Genomic DNA, 14,450 nt, shown 5'->3' on the forward strand with positions numbered 1-14,450 from the left:
TACAGTTATACAAGCCAAATATCTCTCTCTTTCCATAGGTAAAATCAGTCATTTTACACAGCATAAAACGGGAGTTGCTGGTCTACCACTGCCTTGATCTGTTAATTTGTTGGTGTTATTGTGTGAGTTTGGTGAATCCAAACTGTCCTTTAAAAACCAAAGTCACACACACATACACAAAAAGACATACCTATTTCATCTATGACATTTGGTTGGTTTGGAGAGAGCGATATTTGGCTGATGTAACTACAGTCTCCCATCAGAAAAGGCTGTCTGATGACAAGGTTAAGTTATTGTAAATATAGCTTACACCAATTAATTTTTAATGCAGACTTTTTTAAGTGGTAAAAATACCTTTTGCTGCTGACACTGTCCAAAGCAGTTCACTGTGGAGCTTCCATGCTGGTACTCCTCTCTGTTTCTCTTAACTGGGGGTAAGCCATCCGCCATCTGCTGTACTATACATAATACAGTGACTACTGAGAAGTAGCTCATACAATCCCACTTCATATACTTTGAAGTGTTCCTTTAAGTCACTGAGTAAAATGTAATGACAGGGATGATGTCCAAAACTATGGAAATGAGGCCCACTTTGGGAAAATCACACTGAAAATGAAGACTTCTGTTAGCCATATTAGCTAAAAGAGTTATTTGGCATTCTTCATGTAGTATGTGCAGGAAAATTCATAGACGCATGATAATAAAGCTGAGGTACAGGAAGAGAAGGACATACAGAGGAACAACAGCTGTTTGTCTGCTGCTGTTGATTCTCCTCACCCTCTTCCTGTTAGTCCGTCTCCGCCTCTCTCACCTCCTTTCTACTCTTTGGAATGAGCTTCACTTTTTTTTTTTTTTTTACAATCACTCATTGGGATGAGGGCAGCTGACCAACAGCTTGTGTGTGCGCATACGTGTGTGATATCGGTGTCTGCGTGGGAACCCATCTGTGCGTGAGCGTGATGTGTGAGCATGTCAGGGTGTAGCTGCAAGGAGGGGAGAGCGGAGAATGTGGTGCCGAGGGGGAGGGGAGGAGGAGAGACGGGTGGAGGAAGGGAGGAACGGGTGGTGACTGTTTAACATGATCATTGAGCAGCCATATTCCCTTCCCCCAGTCTCAGTTCATCCATCCACTCCACTTCTCCTCCCCCTTATCTCCATCACAGTTGATCCATCATGATTCCCGTTCCCAATAGTGCATTTTAAAGGTAATTAAGCTGATATGTGAGTACACTTTAAATGCCCTGAAAAAAAGATATGCTGCCTCTGTAATTGCATTCACTCTTGACTATTCCGCCAACCTTCCCTCCTCCTCCTCCTCCTCTTCTCCTTACCTCTCTCCCTGTTTTATATGCGTTCTTCTCTCTACACCTTTCTTCATCTTTTTTCATCACCCATCTGTCTTTGAAATTTGCTTTTCCATCCCACTCATCTGCTTGTCCTTCAACTCTCTTCTCTCCTCCTCCTCCTCCTCCTCCTCCTCCTCCTCTTCGTCTCTCTCCTGCTGTAATGACTGAGGCTGGTGGAGCAGCAGCAGCAACGAGCAGACAAGAAACACACAGTCACTCATAGTCACGCTCCGAGGGGGACTTCAGTGTGTGTGTGTGTGTATGTAGAGTATGACTGATCTCCCAGGGGGCCAAGGTTGTTCCGAGGGTCATTGAGGAAGTCGCCATGGGAACACAAGCCCCGCCTTGTCTTTTTTCATTGTTGTAGGGCCCTCTAAAATCACAATATGTGTGTGTGTGTTTATTTTTTTTATTTTCAGTCCACAACATGAATTTAGTCCCAGTTGTCATATATATATAGTAGCTGTAGGTCATACCGTCTTAGTGTGTTGTTTAGAGCAGAGGTTCTCAATTTCCTTTCAGCCAAAGATCCCTTAAAAGATAGAAAATATACTGAAGACCTCATGTATGTCCCTTGGAATAATTGGACATACACTTCTATTTAGTTCTATGGAATAACACAACAGAAACACGTTAAAAAAGATATAAGACAAATATTTAAATAACATTCGTACTATCTCAACACAGATTACCCATATCATACAACATTTTGCCCCTTGTCCATTTCAATGAACTCATACTAGAGATACTCCCCAATGTTTTTCCCTTAGTTTTTTTTTTTTTTTCATCAGCTTAATTCGTTGCTGTAGAAGCCAGTAATTTTAAAAATGTGTCCATCTTACTGATCTCTGACAACAGGGCCACATAGAGAGAGCACTATCTACCCTAAATGGGCAATGTGTTGGCAACACATACTTGAGTTTCAAGAGGGAGATTTATTTACTGTATATAACAGCCATAAATTACCCTTCCTAAGTCCCACCCCTTTTTACTCTGTGCTCCAATAAGAGTTGAGCAAGCTTGCAACCCAGTGGAACTTCATAAGCTCGTCTATGTTGAAAAGAAATCCATATTTTTAAGATGGTTAAAAGATACTGCTGAGGGACCTGTAAAAACCACAGTCACATCTTAAGTTAGCTAATGTTTGCAAAACGCCAGCTAGCTGGACAGCAAATGATTTATAATAGCTAGCTAGTTAGCTAGCATTTTACTAACATTAGCTATGAGATGTAACTAGCTAGATAACTACTGATGTACATGAGCTACCTCGCTAGTTAGCTAGAGTTCTGGTAACATTCACAGGTCTTTTAACCATCTTAAAACTGGTTTTCTTTTCAACATAGACAAGCTGAGCACATAGGATATCTAAGTAGAGGAAACAGGGATGGCAGCGGGACATATATATACACACACACACACACACACACACACATAGATATATCCTGCTAATTTAAATTCCGAAATAATAAAAATAATAGAATAATTCTGAAAACCTTTCACAGACCAAAACTTTCACTATGGTGCTGTAACTAAGACAGTTCTGGCATGACTGATTTATCACTAATATCAGAGTTGTATTTAGTGTAGCTGATTAAACAGCAGAGGACTCCGAGGTAACAATCTGAGTAAGCGTGCGACCTTCAGCCCTCTACCTTGATCTATGTCCCAACTCGCATCTATGGTCATGAGCTTTGGGTAGTGACTGAAAGAAGGAGAATGTGGATACAAGCAGCTGAAATGAGTTTCTTTCATAGGGTGGCAGGGTCCTGTTTAGGGTTTAATAAATTATATGGTACCAGATCAGTGCATAGACACACGTAATAGCCAATGACAGCATTGTAGGCAGTACTGGAGGCCAATACTGATACAAGCAACCCTAATTTCAAACTTTTCAGTGCATGAGGAGGAGGTGAGGCAAGTAGGGAGATTAGCTCAGGTAAACTAAACCAATATCTTCTAATCATGCCAGTTGACACGCAAGCAGCAGCAGAGAGTAATGATGCCTAATTTGGTAGTTTAAGCATCTATTAGAGCCTGAACTGAGGCTCAAATTTGGACTGAAGCAGCATAATGAAGTTGTAACAGGTAGAAATGTTACATTAAATTTAGAAGATACTTTCAAAGAAGTATCTGGGCAATATCAAATAGTGCTTTTAGCAAAAGCAATGTCTCTTTCTAGAGATCATGACCGGCTCACTTAAGACAATACATACACCTTGTTATGAGCAGTTTCATCAGGAACTCTTCTCTTTTCACCAGAGTACACCTGGCAACCGCATCACCACACAGAAGAAAGTGGTGCAAGAACTTATGGACGAGAGCTTAAAGCGCAGATGAGTAAGACACCATTAATGTTTACATCCTGTGTTGTCAGAAACATGAGCCTCTCATCCTTGAGTAGATGCACCCTTCCTTCAAGAGGGTGATATGGTTTGCAGATGTAATTAAGTAGAAATAAAGTAGTTCTAAATTAAACTGCTCACAGTGAGGTCTGTGGATTATCTTGAGTAACCTGGCCATGATTTCTAAAAGAGATATTGCTTTTGAGTTTCTCAAATGTATTTTTGTTTGTTTGTTTGTTTTTGGTGCTTTGATCACCAAAAAACAGAGTGCCATCTAGTTCCATTATATTTGAGAGAAGGCAGACATCTCTACAGCTGATATTGCCAGAACCTGGCAGCTCACACCGAAACAATCTAGACGGATAACAATGATAAATATGTATTTTTGATTTTGGGATGAACTGTCCCTTTAAGGTCCACCCGTCCACTATAAAACCAAAATACCTTTGCCAGAGAGAAGTAAAGTTTATGTCATAATGGTTCCCAATCACTGTTATGACTCATAAACTACAGTATTCATATTTTTTACAATGTTAGTTGTGTAAATTCCTTTTTTCTTGGTCCAATTTACTGCTCGCCGGTGCTGTTTTTAGAGACAGCATTTTAATCTTCCCAGCCACACTTGTGGGTTAACATTTTTAGCTGGTTAGCTATTACTTCATCCACCACAGTGTTTCCAAAACACCCAGTGGGTGGTGGGCTATATCCCGTCAGTGTGTTGCCTTTCCCTAAAATATTTTGTCATTTTAACCACATTCAGTGGAATGTTTTTGGTGTTGCGCTGGCCTTAATGCTGCTTGAGATGCATTTCCACCCCTGCCTAAAAATATCTGAAGCAAAACAGTTTGGATGTGACCATGGCTAACAGTTGGTGACAGTAGCTGTGGCTCACAAGCCATGCTGTTTTGTCAGCATGTGGCAGGCAAGCCGGCCAGCCAGCAAGTCTGTCATACAAAGCACCACTCTGAACCTCCAAATCTCTCTTCTCCTCTGTCTTTCTGCCTGTTTGTACATCTATAGCTGTTCATTCTTGGCTTCATTAAACCTTCTAGAAATGCACTGGACATTGGACTGAATGTTGGCTGCATGGACTAATTATTACAGTCCATTCAATTACAAACGTTCTTGATGAAACAAGGAGAAAAAAAAGCAGATTGCTGTTGCTGTGAGACAAGTGTGGTGCTGTCCATGGTGCTGAAACGAGAAAATCTCTATCTCTATCTATCTATCTATCTATCTATCTATCTATCTATCTATCTATGCATCTGTCTGTCCATCTATCTGGCAGAACTTCTCAGTTGCATGCATGACTTCAATAAGCAGATTTACTGCAATTAAAACCATGAGAAAAATCCAACAGTGAGTGAATGGAGCAGCAGGTCTTACCTTCAGAGATAAGAGGGATTCACCGGGTCACATCGAGGGTAGTGGTGGCTCCTTGGAGCTCAGGTCTCGACCTCTGCTGGTTGTAGTTGTGTGTCGACCTCAGTCACAACAACAACAACAACAACAAAAAAAAAAAAAAAAGCCCCCAGTGTCAGCAAAGTAATCAACAAAACAGGAGCAGCTGGACCTGCGGGGCCTGATCTTCTTTAGTTTTTAATTTCAAAAAGCAGCTCTGTCCTTTGCGAAACGTACTCTGTAAATTTCTTTGCTTCTGGACTACTTTTCCCGACACATTTCCAATCCAGACTCGCAGATATACATTAGAAAAAAACACTCCAAAAACGAATAACAAAATCGGTCTCCTGGAATATGAATAAAATCTTTCGAAAGATGTGTTTTGCGCCAAAAAACCACACACACGGGTCCATCCACCACTTGTCTGGAGTTGTTTGAACAGTAGAGGCTGGTTTAGCAGCGGCTGTCCGCAAAATAAAACACTCCTACGCAAACATCATCATCAGCAGCAGCCTCGGCAGCGTGCGTGTTAGAGGAGGAGACAGGATGATAGAAAATCTCGACATCTCCATTTCAACAACCAGTTTCCCACCGTCCGAGGAGGTCGAGGTCAGATATTTGTTGTAAAGCTGCTCCAATCGATCCGGGATCTCTTCTTTTGTTGCACGCTTCGCTTTTCTCTTCTTTCTGTCAATCTGTTTATCTACCTCCTCCCTCCCTCCAGCGCGTTTCTCTCTTTGCATCCCATGCTTGGCGAAAAGCAAAGCTGGCCGTTGGCTCTAGGGCTGCAAAGTGAGAATAAAGGCTGCTGTATATTTGACGCACGCTCGTTGGATTTCCGTCTGTTTGCTGATTCCTGCAGAGCGACGTCCAGCACGAGTGAAAATGCGCTTTGGATTCAGAGGTGGCTTCTCTCAGCGCCTGCAGACCCAGTGAGTGAATGCAGCCTGGAGTGTGCTGCCTGAGAGATGGCGCTTTAGTCACAGGCTCAGATTGACTATGGGTGCTAGAGAGAGGAGACAAGAGAGAGAGAGACTGAGGGGGATGAAAAAGAAAAAAAAAGAGGGACAAGATGCTGGATTAGGTCCCCCTTTGACTTCCAAGAAAAAGTCTGTGTTGCAAGGATGCTGACTTTCTAAAAGGGGGATGTGGCAAGAAATTTTCATTTAATTAAAAAAAAATCGGAAGAGCTTCAAGCTGCACAAACACAAACACTTCCACACATGCATATGAAATGAGTATGTGAAAAAGTCTTAAGAGGTAAGCGAAGAAGTGCATGAGCCACTGCCGTGCACAGACATTTTGGGACAGGATCTCAAGTGAAAAAAAGGGGCCCCCTTTCACTGTATCACTACATGCACTGTAAAATTTTCACTTACTGGCAGCAATTAGCTGGAAAGTTGCTGTGAATACATTTCACAGTATGATTACTGTAAATCTAATAACAGTACCACAGTACTGTAACTGTTGTTACAGAAATAATCAGCATGCTTTTATCACAACACTAATTCAACTACTGTAAAAAGCATCACTGTATTAATTTAGTTTAATCACAAAAATATGTATTTCATCAATTAATTGAATTTTAAATACTTAAATATTTTTTTAAAGTGTTTTAGTTTGACCATTTCACATAAACCAGAGTTCAAATTATTGAAGAATGTTCTCTGAATGAGGAAGTGTCTGTTAATGAGTCATACAGCTATGTATACGTTGATTATGGCTGCTTTTTTTCTGTCAAAATAGTATTTTTTTTCCCCCAGCGTTTTCCACTGGTGGCAATGTTTGAGCATACAAACCCAGCCTCCCTCTTTCATTCATTTAATCGCGTTCTTTAAAAGCACACTTTCTTTGTGCACATCCAAAAATATGTTATCAAAACTAAAATAATGTTTAAAAATAGGTGTGTTTCACCCTCTGTGAGATTTTCTTTTGTGCATGAATCTCTATCCCAGTCCTGTAAACTGTTGGCTATTTGGTTTGTTTACAGCACAGAGCAGAAGAGGCTGCGTGTCACAAACTGCTGTAAATACCCCAACTGAGACACACATTCTGCATTTGCTGTCCTGCTGTTTGTCTTGTCCTGTCCTGTCCTGTTGCACTGCAATCTTACCTCAACACTTACCAGGACACCTTCTTCAATGAAAATCCAAAAAAAAAAAAAAAAAATCACAGGAGCTTCAAATGTTGCTTTACATTTTATATCCCCACATTTTTATGCTTTATATTTTGTTTAACATTATTTATTTCACTGAGTAACATCTGATTTAATGTTTCATTAAATAATTTAAATTTTTCAAATTTGTATCTATTTTATGTAGATAAATATTTGATTAATTTACAAGATGCACAGTGTCATTCCAAAAGAGATTAACATGCAGATTATCATGCAACATGTTGATTATTATATTGAGTCTATTATGTATTTATATTATGTCACCCTTAATAATTATGACTGGTGACATTTGTTACAATGACAATAGATGCAGACAGAATGTATATCAAACATTTTAATATATAAATACATATTAAATTAATATTAAATGAAATTAATTATCTTAGATCATTAAATTTGATCAAATAAATTAAGAATATTAGATGGAAACATTGATTTAATGAATAGAATGAGATTTTTGTGAAGAAATTAAAGCTGAGGGTAATGAACCACAACTGATGACCTTTGTTGAAAAACCGACAACAGAATGTTTGATTATTTTGTTAGTTTGTGTATTTCCCTTTTATCTATGAATCACTTAATTCACGTTCATTAGCTATGACATGAAGAACTGAGAACACTACTAATACTATTAAAAAATAGCCTACCTGTGACCGCTGCTGAAAAGGAGAAGAGGCCCGAAAGATTCTGGAGTGATGAACTGAGCTGGGCCATGTTAGTGATGACGGTCTGCAGCACAGATCAACTGAAAGAACAGAAGATGTAGGTCAGTAAACTGGAATAATATAAGAACATACAAGAACATATAAGAACATGTCTAAAAAGATGGATGTGAGTAACTACATTTCAAACTGTGGAGAAAACTGTTGAATGAGGCCTAATCTATGAAAACATGATTAGATCATGGTAGTCTGAGTAGTTGTGACTCTATGGGCACTTTGGGCAGCCTTGATCTAAATAAAAGCCAACAGGCGCTACAGAGGCCAGAAGAGTCTGTTTTTACTTTCAATAACTGGTTGATTTGAGTCAATTTGTTTTAGAAATGTTTTTCATTCTCACTAAAATTTTTTGAACAAATTCTTTCTGCCTCTGTTATTGTTTTCAAGATTCACTCCAGTCCTGGTGTTTTTGAATCCATTCTGTGTTTTTGTGAGCACCATACAGACCTGACTCCCACACCCATGTTGCCATGTATCACCACCAGAGCCAATAGCTGTTACTTTGTTGGCCAAAAGATGACAAAAATACTCATCTAGCACATCTAGCACAACCAACAGCATCACTGCGACAACTCTGGATGCAGGAAGAACAGATTTTTTAGCATTAGAACACTTTCTTTGTCAATATAACACACACTAAGGAGTTTATTGCTTCAATCGACTACATTTACCATCAATGCTGACTGGATAAACACACGAAAAGTGCCAAAGTTGCCCTTCAAAGGTTCATCTTCCTGATCTTTTGACTCAATCTGAAAAAAGAAAACAGCACACTGTGGAAAACTGTTACATGAGATGTTTTAAAGCATTTTTTACAAGCAGAACTTTAAAATGTATGCATTAATTGTTTGCAATCAAAATGTTCAGTTAAAGGAAAAATCTGTAATATGTTAACTGTAATAAATCATGTCATCAGAGATCATCAGATCAGAGTTTCTGTGCCAGAATAACTGTTTTATTTGCCTGTTTCAAAGTAATTAATGCTGTATGTGTTGTGAATGAGTTAGCATCTGAGTCATAAGAAGTCAATACTCTTGTAGAAGACAGATGTTTATAACAGTTAAATTCAACAAAATGTTAATAGAGTCTGGCAGACAGTAAGACAGGCAGTCACTGAACTCAAACTCCAGAGTGTGTATATTCAGAGCAGAGGGCTTTTATTTTCAGGACTCCAGGCTGAACTTTACATCAACTGACAGAATTACAAACAGCTGACCAACTGACAGTGGAGGACTCGTCCTCACTTGTTATTGTCAGTTGACCATGTTGTGCTCGTCCTGCACAGTTTCACTTTGCTCCCCGAGTCTGGAGAGGAGGCAGCAGGGGGAGACAACTCGCTTCAACTATAGGTCGTATATTAAATAGGATTTCAACCTTAATAGACCTTTAATAGAGTATCAGTGTCACCAACTTGCTATTTTGACTACAGTAGTCATTTTTTCATGCCCGGTTTCTACATACTACTTCTTTAAAAGTGAAAATGAATAAAAACCCTGGAATGGAATTTGAACCAAAACTGTAGAACAAATTTTCTTCCTGAGGTGAAAAAAAACTCTTTCTGGACTGGAGTCTTCTTCCCTGCAGTGGAAGAATAAATCATATCATATAAAGACTTAATGGATTGCTGACATGTCCTGTTATTTTTGCTCAACTTATCAGGTTTTGCTGGTTATTAATCCTGTTTATCCTTCTTCTTTGTTCATAGCAGGTCCATTGTTGTAACATTAGTGTCAATAAGCTAATTAACTCAAAGTATAAATGTTTATAATAAGGCTACTTTACGGCCACATTTGAAAGAATTTTGTCAGCTGCTGTAAACATCCTGTACAAAGCATGAGACAGGTGTGACAGGTAGCTCGGTCTGGGACACTGATGAATGCTGCAGCTGTTATGAGCCAAGTCGAGCTGTCAGGTAGCAGAATTTTCAGTTCAGCAGATAAATAATATGAGGGATGTACAATATGGATTTTTTTTTCAGCCAATACGACAACTGATAATTACCTGCTTCACATGGCCGGTGTCGATATTTTCAAAAGAAGTTCGTGTAATTAGGGATGCAAAGTAAATATCGGTACTAATAAATTACTGACTGATATTGGCCTATCACAGCATATCAATCTATATTGGTATTGGCAAATATTAGCCAATAAATAATGGCTCTAATAATGTCTGATTTGACAGATGATGTCAAATAATTTCAGTTGAATTCTTCAGCAAAATGTTCCATAAAAGAGTCAGAGTTGTTCTTTGTTTTTGTTGTACTAGTGATTTCAGTCAGATTTTTTTGATCAGAGCTGTGGAGTATTTAAGTTTAATGTTTTAAATGAAAGTATAAACTATAAGTTATACGAGCCTCTTTTGAAAATACAAATGTGAAATCATTGGTTATCTTATTGGTATCAGCTATGTGAAGCAGATAATTTCAGCATTGCAGTAACAATTATTATTAGCTGAAAAAAAAAATCCATATTGTGCATCCTTGAATACAGTATAACCTGTAGTTTACAGACAGCTGTGGGAAATAAGGGCCAAGGTGTAGAGAGCAAAGATTAATAATTTAATATTCCAAAGCTCAATGAAATGCTTGGGTTAATATATGTTGATACCAATATAGACATGCAATGGAAGTTTAATCTGTGTGTTAATCATCCAGCTTTTGGACAAATTAACTATTAGTTCAATCTATTTAAATATTTACAAGGAAATGGGAGTGAATAATATTGATGACATCAGATTGATCAAACTGACAGTGTTACAACTAACCTGGTCTTTAAAAAAAAAAAAAAACTAATTAATTGATTATCAAAACAGCTGATGATTAATTTAATACTAATCGACTGATCAATTTATCATTAAAGCTCTACATCACCATTGCAGCTCTACCAACTGTAGCCTTAGTCCTGACAGACAACCAATATGTCCTCCTGTTACACTGGAAACCAGAAGCAGCTGCAGCATCTAAAGGAGATTCATTAAAGCTTCCAGCTTAAAGTCACAGCAGTTTATCACCCAAGCTATATATGCATATGTGACAGCCAACTCTATAAAGATAATTAAGAAATTACACCTGTCCTCTGCCCAAGGTTCAGCCAAGGTGGAAAAACAAACTGGGCCTCTGTCTGGAACAAAACGTTCATTAAATTCCATTAGGACACAACAGTCCCTGGGAGGATCATTTTTCTCTCTGTGCTTCGTACCTCACTCTGTCTCCTGTCCTTTGGCTCTGTCTCTATCACTCTGTCTCTGACTGCAGGACATTATCAGGAAACCGTACATGGATGTGAAAGACCGGTTCCTACTGTTTCTCTGTCTTTGTGCCACAGTGTTCCCCTACTATCAGCCTCTGAATCTGAACTGTTTCACTGCTTTTTTTTCTCAGTCTATTTCCTTGTCTCCAAACTCTTCACTCATCGTCTCCACTGACAATCCAATCCACCCCTACAACGCCTCGCCTCTCCCATTCACATCAGCTGAGGGGCAGTTTGAGGCAACGTTAAGAGTAGCAGTGTGAGTTTTTATTGCATTCATTATTCAAACTCACAGAAGTGGAGATTAGTGCACTTTGAGAGTGTGTGGCGGTGAAATATTTATATTAGGAGAGAATGAGATGGTTGGATTGGCCACGTTGAGGTGAATTCTGCTTTTATCCATTCCTCTCCTTTTCTGTGTGTGTGTGTGTGTGAGTGTGTTCACATGCAGGCAGGCAGGGTGAGGCAGCTTAACTCATATTCACAGCTTTTATTCCTTTTTGCTCAAAAGAAGATAACATTCGATAGCAGAATTTAAGTGAAGCTTCAGTTGAGAACAATCTTTTTGTCAAAGCTGGCTTATCAAACAGGCAAAGTGGGCTTACTGCCTTGGGGCCACAGACCCCTAGGGGCCAGGAATATCCAGCTTTGCACTACATGTCAATCGGCTTTGTTGGTTTGAATATTTGCAAACTTGTAAGGAATTTGCACAACTCTGAAGTCAGACTATGTGACTTTAAAAAGAGGAAATAACACAATTTTCCTCATGTAATAGAAAAGTAGAACTCATAAGCGATAAAACACACTTCCTGTGACTTACCTGAACAAGTTAGCAAACTTTACATAGATGATATTGCTGTGTATCTGAGAATACTGAGTCATTTTGCTAACTTCATAATTCTCATACTTGTGGTTCTCCTACACTACATTTTAACATTTACTTTTATCCTTTAGTTGCCAGTTGTGATCACAATGGCTGCTGTTCAGCAAATGTTACTTAGGTTTGCTTTAAGCATATTATATTTAACATTTTCACATTAAAATCTATTAAATCTAAATACAACTAGAACTATATTATATATTTTGTTGAGTTGTGTACTTATATTATCCCAAATATTTCCAAACATGTTCAGTGAAATCTGTAATTTTATTCAAGGTAAGGGTATGTTAAATGTGGTCAGCAGTTGCTATTAGTGGAGAAAAACAGGATGTGTGAGTGACTAAACATAACATGAATAAAGCTTTACCTCATCCTTGTCTGCAAACATGATTTCTACCTGTCAGAGAATTTTATTGGCAAAGGTGGTTGTTTAACAATGAAGACAACAACTCCCATGATCCCAAGCTAATCAACTGTGTCTTTAATGGTGTGTTCCATTTGAACAGGGAAGTCGGGGTTTCCAAGTTCCAGAGAACCTTACTAACCCCAGCCTCAAAATTCAAGATGGCTGCTCCCTGCTTCACATTAAAAGCTGCAGTAATGAAGTTGAAATCTGATTGGCCCTTGAAGTGCCTCTTTTTGGTTAAGAGCTGTTAGAAAAATATGGTTATTTTATACTTTATATACTGTATATACTTAAATACAATGCAAACCATAGCATAGCAGAAAACGCCACAAAACATAAAACTTTGCTCATAAGCTATGGATCATTTGTTACATAGTCTTCTAAATATTTGGGCTGTGTGTGTGCGTTTCAGTGTGTCCATGCATGAGCTTCTCCCAAACTGAAAACAAAGCATGATGGGAAAGTTTGGGGGGCAATGTGTGGATTGTTCTAGGCAGGATAATGTCAGATAGACCCCCAGGCTTTTTGCATAAACACACACAGACACGATTACTCAAAGGACCAGCATTCTCTCCCTAAATCTGTTCTCCTCCACCCATCCCCCACTCTATCCCTCTCTTTTCTCTGCTGTTCCCTCCGGATCACAGCCGACTTTAGGGCGTCTTGTCTCGTTTATGTTTGCTGACACATCAGTAGCGGCAGAAGAAAGATAAGTGTGCATGTAAGGGAGGAAGGAAGAGAGTAGGAGCAGTAACAGACAGAAGTGTGACAGAGCACAGACTGATGTTTAAACACGTAAAAGTGTGACAGTGCAAAAGAGGAAAAGAAACAAAAAAAGACACATAGAGAAAGAAACGATTATTGAGTGTCACGTGAAGGCCAGAGACATTGGAAGGACACACACGTCTCTGTTTGTGCCTCAGGGACTAACAGGCTTTATTACATTAACAGACACGACACCAGCCTGTGTCTTTCTGCTCTGTTCTGCTCTGTTTTCTCCTCAGATCCAAACCTTTCCATTTATGAGACGCTTCCAGAAAAAGGATTCATAGGTTTGACGTCACGTACAAAATTTAATCCAACACACTCAAAATTTGCATTCGCCCTACAGCACACGAGATGATGAGCTTTCCCTGGAGGTCACAGGAACTTGAATTTTATTAAATCAGTCCTACAGAACAGGGCACAAAAAGACAAGTGAACAAAGTAATGTACAAATGAGGTTGTACTTCGATCCATCTGTGCATCCATCCATCCATATCCATATTTAAGAAGTAATGACACCAGGCTATCTTTCACCATCCTCTCTGTTTTAAAGTTTTAAGCCTGTTTCACTTGGGTGTGGTCAGAAGTATGCTTTGTTGCACCTGTAACCACAAACAATAGTGATATCACGGGATCCTGGTGGTGTTTTATGTCATGTCCCTGTCCTGTGGCTGCACCATAAGTCATGACAGTGTGACAGTGAGCCAGCATCAGTGTTGGGAAAACCACTGGCTACTTCACAATAAAGTGTTGTTAAACTAAATTTCAACTACTCTCAGAAAGTCCAAAAATGAACCAGAAATTGGAAATGCTAGGGGACGCTTGATGCAAAAGATATAAATATAAATATACAAGGAAATAATTAACTAATGAAACACAGGTGATACAGAAGACAGGAGGGAAAAGACAAAGACAGAAAGTAAAATCAATCAAAAGAGGAGAGAAGAATAACTCTTACACAAACCCAAACCATGATCAGTGCTGGGCAGCAATTCAAGTAATTCAATTCAATTCCAAGTAACTCTTGAATTACTGAGTTACTTTTTGACCATTGTAGGCTCTTATGATGACATGTATGTGTGGTAGATCAGGACAGGTCACATTAGATGCAAGCTAAAAAAAAACTAAAAAACAAAGGATGTAGGATGTGGGGGAGGGAGACAGACA

At 39.0% G+C, this 14,450-nt stretch overlaps 1 protein-coding gene across 2 annotated transcripts in view; it reads right to left on the bottom strand.

Moving 5' to 3' along the window:
* The window catches only part of LOC146308287 (protein FAM163B-like), a 31,422-nt gene extending 26,224 nt beyond the window's left edge, over positions 1–5,198 (bottom strand). The window contains exon 1 of one of the 2 annotated variants that reach the window (XM_084746602.1): positions 5,075–5,198. The gene's annotated coding sequence lies outside the window, so the exon portion shown is untranslated. Of the gene's footprint in view, positions 1–1,331; positions 1,461–5,074 lie in introns of those variants that run through there. The other variant, XM_084746603.1, reaches the window with a different exon arrangement.
* Positions 5,199–14,450: the final 9,252 nt, after the last annotated feature.

The sequence above is a fragment of the Lutjanus erythropterus genome, chromosome 20, assembly GCF_056507025.1.
Source record: "Lutjanus erythropterus isolate fLutEry1 chromosome 20, fLutEry1.hap2, whole genome shotgun sequence".
Classification (NCBI taxonomy): domain Eukaryota; kingdom Metazoa; phylum Chordata; class Actinopteri; order Lutjaniformes; family Lutjanidae; genus Lutjanus; species Lutjanus erythropterus.